The sequence below is a fragment of the Myotis davidii genome, unplaced genomic scaffold (genome assembly GCF_000327345.1).
Source record: "Myotis davidii unplaced genomic scaffold, ASM32734v1 scaffold130, whole genome shotgun sequence".
In the NCBI taxonomy this organism is placed as follows: Eukaryota; Metazoa; Chordata; class Mammalia; order Chiroptera; family Vespertilionidae; genus Myotis; species Myotis davidii.
In genome coordinates this window covers 1,400,813-1,407,999 of record NW_006285040.1, presented here as the reverse complement: position 1 = coordinate 1,407,999, position 7,187 = coordinate 1,400,813, and positions in this window count along the sequence as shown.

Sequence of the window (7,187 nt, the reverse complement as noted above, 5' to 3'; positions counted from 1 at the left end):
AAAATCGCATAACAGCCGAGCATACACCCAGCAGCGCTGCTGATGCCTGAACGGTATGTGGAATGAAGTGGGCGGGCATCGGGAGGCCACTATGGCACGGGGCAAGCACTATGGGCAGTCTATCTGAAGTGTACCTGGCGTATAAGACGACCCCCCACTTGGAGGCATATTTTTCAGGGCCAAAAAATCGTCTTATACGCCGGCAAATACGGTAGTTTGGGATCTGTCCATGGGTGAAGTAGAAGGACCTACCCATTCTTTCAATCTATTTACCTGTGCCTCCCTTATACATTTGCATAGGTACTCAATAAATTATGTATGAGTGAACAAATGGGTGTGCTATTGTAAAATAAATGTAATTGCTTCTCGGTCTTTTGGCTAAAATCAAGTGTGGTATCTCTTTTTATCAGTTTAATATCTGATATGTCCTCTATCCAAGGGCATTATATTAAACTAGAGGCCTGATGCACAAAATTCGTGCATGGGTAGGGTCCCTAGACCTGGCTGGCAATCAGGGCCAATCTGTGAGGCGACCAGCAGGGCAATTGGGGGACCCCGCTGGCACCTGTCTTGGGTGGCCTGGGGCCTGCGGTCTGGGGGCAGCTCCTGCATTGAATGTCTGCCTCCTGATGGTCAGTGTGCATCATAGTGATTGGTCATTCCACCGGTCATTCTGCAGTTTGGTAAATTTGCATATTAGGGTTTTATTATATAGGATGTATTTTTGGAATAGGAAGATGGAATAGGAGCTTGCTCCATCCACTCCATGCATCAACCCGGTATTGCAGTACCTTCAGGAATGGTGCACTAAAAAAAAAAAAAAAAAAAAAAAAATTTTTTTTTTATATTAAATTTATATTTTTATTGATTTCAGAACGGAAGGGAGAAGGAGAGAAAGAGATTGAAACCATCAATGATGAAAGTGAATCATGAATCAGCTTCCTCCTGCACGCCCCCTATTGGGGGTTGAGCCTGCAACCTGGGCATGTGTGCCCTTGACAAAAATCGAACCTAGGGCCCTTCAGTCTGCATGCTGATGCTCTATCCACGAGCCAAACCAGCTAGGGCATAAATAAATTTTCGACTAATATAGTCATTCATTCAATCTCCTTGCTGTTGAAAAGCTTATTATATAGTCACTAGAGGCCCAGTGCACAAAATTCGTGCCCTGGGGGCAGGATCCCTCAGCCTGGCCTGCACCCTCTTGAAGTCCAGGGCTCTCGCAGTCTGGGACCCTCTCTCCTTACTGCCCACCTGCAGTGAAGGTGGGAGAGGCTCCCACCACCACCGCTGGGCTCACCAGCAGTGAACCCAGCTTCTGGCTGAGCAGCACTCCCCCTGTGGGAGTGCAATGACCACCAGGGGGCAGCTCCTGTGTTGAAGGTCTGCCCCCTGGTGGTCAATATCTGCCATTTGGTCGATTTGCATATTAGGGTTTTATTATATAGGATAACAAAGTAAATAGATAATCCCAAGGAGGAACTGGAGGTATTATACTAGAGGTATACTCAGGGTACTGTGGGAAAATAGAAGAGTGACTTTTTGAAGCTGCGTATTTAAAGTAGAGAAAACAGCATGTACATTGTCTATTGTGACTGGAGTGAAGAGTTACATGTAGTTAAGAGCTAATCTTCACACCTATCCTCTCCTTCCAGCATTATTCCCAGAACCACTTTCCTGGTTATGTCGATCTTTTTGCCTTTCAATTTAGCTCTGGGAGCAAAATCAGAAAGGTCATGAAGTAGAAAGAGGACAGGTGGGCAAATAATGAACCTTGAGTGAGCTGAAATGTTGACTTAATCCATGGGGTAAAAAAATATATGGAATAAAAGAGTAAAGAGTATGTGAACCCGTTGTTAATTAGAGGAGAAGCAAATAGACACCTTGAAACAGTTGCAAAGAAAAGAAAGCATATTAAGGAATAGCCTATATTAATACTAGACTTGAATTCCTGTGCTATCACTATTTTCCTTATTGATAATTATCATCTTAAGAAAGTTGTTCTGAATGAATTTCTGTTCTTTACAATTCAAAGACTGTAATTAAAACCAATCCCTCCACTTTGCATTCTCTCTGTTCCTGTTCAGTAGGATTCTTCATTTTCCCACAAACATGTCATTTTCATTTCTGCCTGTCTCTCATCTTTTATAAAATTTACCTTAGATGAAATTTGTTTTCTTCTCTCCGATTAATTATTCAGCAGACATCTTGAAACCCAACAAAGGTGCCTGACACTTGGTTAGTTGCTAGGGCTGCAGAGATGACTCACACACAGCCTTGTCTTCACTCCCTTAGTTCTTTGAGGTGTTTACCCAAAAGGCACCTATTATCGCTAAAATTTCAATCCCTACCTCTTACATTTTATATACTCCTCCTTGCCTTTTGTTTTTCAGTTTCATCATCTAATATATTCTCTAGTTCACTAATTTTTCTTTTTTTCTATTTCCTGTTTTTCTCTTAGGAGCTGAATTTTTGTTTATTCACTTATAATATAAACTGAAATAAATGTTTAACAATGCTTTTCCTTACTAAGTGTGATTTACTCTGATATTTCCTGTTATTTCTTTTGTAAAAAATGCAGGTCTTGCCCTGGTTTGGTTCAGTGGCGCAGGGGTGGGCAAACTTTTTGACTCGAGGGCCACAATGGGTTCTTAAACTGGACCGGAGGGCCGGAACAAAAGCATGGATGGAGTGTTTGTGTGAACTAATATAAATTCAAAGTAAACATCATTACATAAAAGGGTACGGTCTTTTTTTTCAATTGTTTTATTCATTTCAAACGGGTCGGATCTGGCCCGCAGGCCGTAGTTTGCCCATGGCTGGGATAGAGTGTCAGCCTGTCGGCCAGGTTGGATTCCCAGAAAGGGCACATGCCCAGGTTGCAAGCATATGATCGCCAGTAGGGGGCATGCAGGAAGCAGCCAATCAGTGATTCTCCCTCATCATTGATGTTTCTATCTCTCTCTCCCTCTCCCTTCCTCTCTAAAATCAATATATATATACAGGTCTTAAGCCATTACACTGATTTCATGACCTACTCATGAATCATGATCCAGTGTATATTACACTGACTTCGTGTGTATGTGTATGTTCTCACTGGACCTTGTATGTTTCAACTTAGAAGTCCTGTTGTTTGTCTCATAGCATTCTCTCTCTAACTCTCCCTCCCTCCTTCTCTCCCCTGCCATACTGTGAGTCCCCATAAGGGACCAGGGCCACTTTACTCTCTGCTATATTTCCAGCACCTAGCATAGTAACAAGACAGGTGCAAGTCATGTGCAAGCAGAAATTAAAAGGGAGCAGAAACTGTAAGCAGAAGTTAGTCAGCAGGCAGATAATGAGCAGAAATACAAAGGGAAGTAGAAATTATGACCCATGAGAGAGAGACAGAGTGATAGTTCCAGTTCTACTAGTAAGTTCAAAAGTATCTTTATAGCAATCTCCTTTACCCTCTTTCTTAATTAGGGTGAATTTTTTATTTTTTTGAAACTAATGTTATATAAATAGTAGTTGAATGAAATCTTGATCAATCAGAGCAAACAATTAAAATACTTCAGTAAAACAAATATTTTTTAATACCTTCTAACTTTAAGATGGATGTTGATGAATAAATGGAAATATTACTTTAAGGCCTGGAGATGGGGAAGGCAGGAGAGTATGTTTGCTCCAATCAGCTCTCACATCCTTGAGGCACAGGGAATATCCCCGAAGGATTTGGGGCCTACGTAAGAGAATTGCTGGAGAAAGGACCCATTCTAGCACCCCCTCACAAATCAAATAGGATTGACAACCCAAATTCATTATTTTTGAAAACTGCTTTACTGAGGTGGAGAATTGATTAAAATGAATTTTTGTTCAGAGAGAATTAGGACTAAGAAAAACTCTTTAAAACCTTAATCTTCTTTATTTTATAAAGATTTCTTTAAAATAAACCATTTGCTTAAAGTCACATAACTAGGTAGTCACAAAACTAAGATTAACCCCCAAGACAGGTAATTCTTGGCCCAATGCATTTTGTGGGGTATCTTATTGCCTCTCCTTTTCAGAAAATCAAAATCCATGTCTGTTAATTCTACTTCCCAATTAGAAATCAATTCCCTTTGCCTGAGGAAAAACAATATCTTACTTCTTATTAAGAGTGTTAAATTTGGCTAGTTGATGCTTTCATATGACATCTGATTTCATTATGATAAAAGTGTAAAGAAAAATACAAATTATTACTACAATTAAAATTTCCCAAAATTACATAAGAGAGAAAATATTTTAAAATATTTGGCACTTACATAATATTTTTTACTTTAAAAATGTTTACAGTAATTATATAGCACATTAAATTTATGTGGTCAGGTGAACACAGACTGTCATAGTTCTTAAAATCATAAAATTTAACCTATTTATTACCTTTCTCTATATATTTTTGTTTTTTTGTTTGTTTTTTGTGTTTTGCTTGATTTCCTTTAGGAATGACTTGATTACTTTTAGGATCTAGGCAGAGTATAAGTCCAGTCATTCACATTCATGATTTCTTCCATATTCATATACCACCCATTTCAGTATTCAATTAATATGTTTATGTATTTCAACTCACTTTTATATTCAATACCTAGTTTAATCTCATCCTAAAATAATATATCTGTGATACCATAAGCTTGATGTGCTAATTATATTTTTACATATTTGACTGTTAATAAAATAGCAATCTGTTTACTACCTAAAATCAATTTACTGTGGGAAGCACTGGTATAGTTTACAGAAAGAGCACAGAATTTAGAACAAAAAACAGGGCTTCAAAATTCAATTCTGACATTTTCCTCTGTGAAAATTCTATTACCAGTCTGAGCCTCTCTGTTTTCGAATCTGTAAAATGAAGAAAGGTATCCATTCTGCTTCCCTTCCTAGGTTATTGTGAAGTTTAAATTGCATAATGCCCATAATATTTTGTAACTGCAAAAAAAAAGTGTGTGTGTGTGTGTGAAGAATATTATATAGGTCAGTAAATAACAATAATAATAATATAGGACAATAATACAATAATAGAGAAGTCAACTAATTTCAGGCTTCCTGTATTTAAATATATAGCCACCTTTTAGTTTAAAAGACCATATCTTTCTTTATCACAGTGAAAATTGGGTATAATATAGGGTTGCTAATTGTCCCATCAACAGGAAATGTTTGGGAGGAAAAAATAAAATCCTTGTCATTATCGGGAAAAGAACCATTCTATTTATTAGTTTGCTTCTAGTCACAGCAGCCCAGTAGCCTTTGCAGGCAATCTGTGGAGAGCAGCCCAGGAGACTGAGCAGTGTGTGACTCCAGCAATACCTGTAAATTGATTTCAATGATAATTACAGAGTCATTAAAAATTTCATTTTTACCAGCCATTCAAGTTTAAACAGTAAATCTTTACATTGTCTTGTTATCAGGACATAGCAGCAGAATTGCTCTCAACTTTCTCCAAAGTCACCCAGGGACCCAGCAGTCCCTTGGAATCATTCACATCTGAACATCAAAGGAAACCTTCCAGCCTACACTAAGCCTTCAAAGTCATGATAGGTATCCTTGAGAAAATAAAACACATTTAGGCTAGCATGTACTACAAGGCTTTATATTTTAGTATATGTGCTGCAGAAGCGAGCACACACAAGGCTTTATATATATATCTGGCACCTCATTAGCCTGAATATTAAGGTTCAAACAAGTGTATCTGGTACTTTGCTATATACATTTGATTATAATAATACATTTAATATCAATCTTGCCATTTGTGGGAACCCTAATGTTATCTGAGATTCTAAGTTATGAATGCGCCTTATATCCTAACAAATGTTCAAATTTACCCACATTCTTATAAACAAATTGTTCAGCGTGCTTGGGTAAAATTCCAGTTATCTGTGATGGTTGGACATTTGTTTATATATGACATTTGACTTGTGAATTTTTTTTTAAAGTAGAATATATGTAGTATTAAAATTATACTTACTATGTTTAAATCTTTATTTTTTTAAAAAACATATTTTTATTGATTTCAGAGAGGACGGGAGAGGGAGGGAGATAGAAACATCAATGATGACAGAGAATCATTGATTGGCTGCCTCCTGCATGCCCCGCACTGGGGATCGAGCCCGCAACCCAGGCACGTGCCCTTGACCAGAATCGAACCTGAGACCCTTGAGTCCACAGGCCCACGCTTTATCCACTGAGCCAAACCAACTAGTGCTAAATCTTTATTTGATTCAGAAAAACCTTGAGGTTCTTACCCACATCATTATAAATCTTAATTATAATTATTGAAGCTATAAAAATTATAAAAACAAAAAAGAATTCATATTGATCTCATGATTATCTCATAATATAAAATGCAGAAAAAAATAGTTTTTTGGATTCTTTAACAGTTCAGCTTGGAGATAAATAAGAGTTTATTATAATTGTCAATTCTCCTAATTAGCAAGAATTACAATTTTTATAAGCTGCCAGCTATGCCTGATGAGCTTGGAGCATCTTGTAGTGCCAGAAACTAAGGAAAGGCTAAAACAAACAAACAAACAAAAAACAATGGTATAGCATGTCAAAGTAGCATAGGACTCAACTGAAAGAACTCACAATGGCCAAAGATGGAACAATTGAAGCCATAAATTAAAGTAGTATAAGATTATAAACCAACATGTAAAGTACAAATCCATGTATCCATTCTTTCATAAACAAATGATTGAGTGAGTAAGTAAGTAAGTAAGTAAGTAAATAAATAAATAAATGGGGGAGAACAGAGAAATCTCCCATGCAAAGGAATTAACAAATAATTTACATAGCTATTCCACCCTCAAGTAGAAGGAACACAACTCCTGACTTAGGAGTTATGGGAACTCTTTAAGTGTGGCCTGGGCATAGTGACTTATTTCCAAAGAGTGCAGTATGGAAAAGAGGGGGAAAGAATAACTTTGCAGTAGAGAAACCTGAGAAATACAGCCAGGAGATCAAGGTCAACACTAACAGTAATAAATCAAGTAGATGTAAATAGCCTTAATATGATGATGAAAATTGTACTTTACCTGTATGGTTATCTCCCAATCATGAGAAAAAAAAACATATATAAAGTCCAACAGAGGAACATCTTACAAACTACTTGACTAGAATTCCTCAAAATAGTCAGTCATCAAAAATAAGAAAGTGTCTTAAGAGAGTGTCACAGT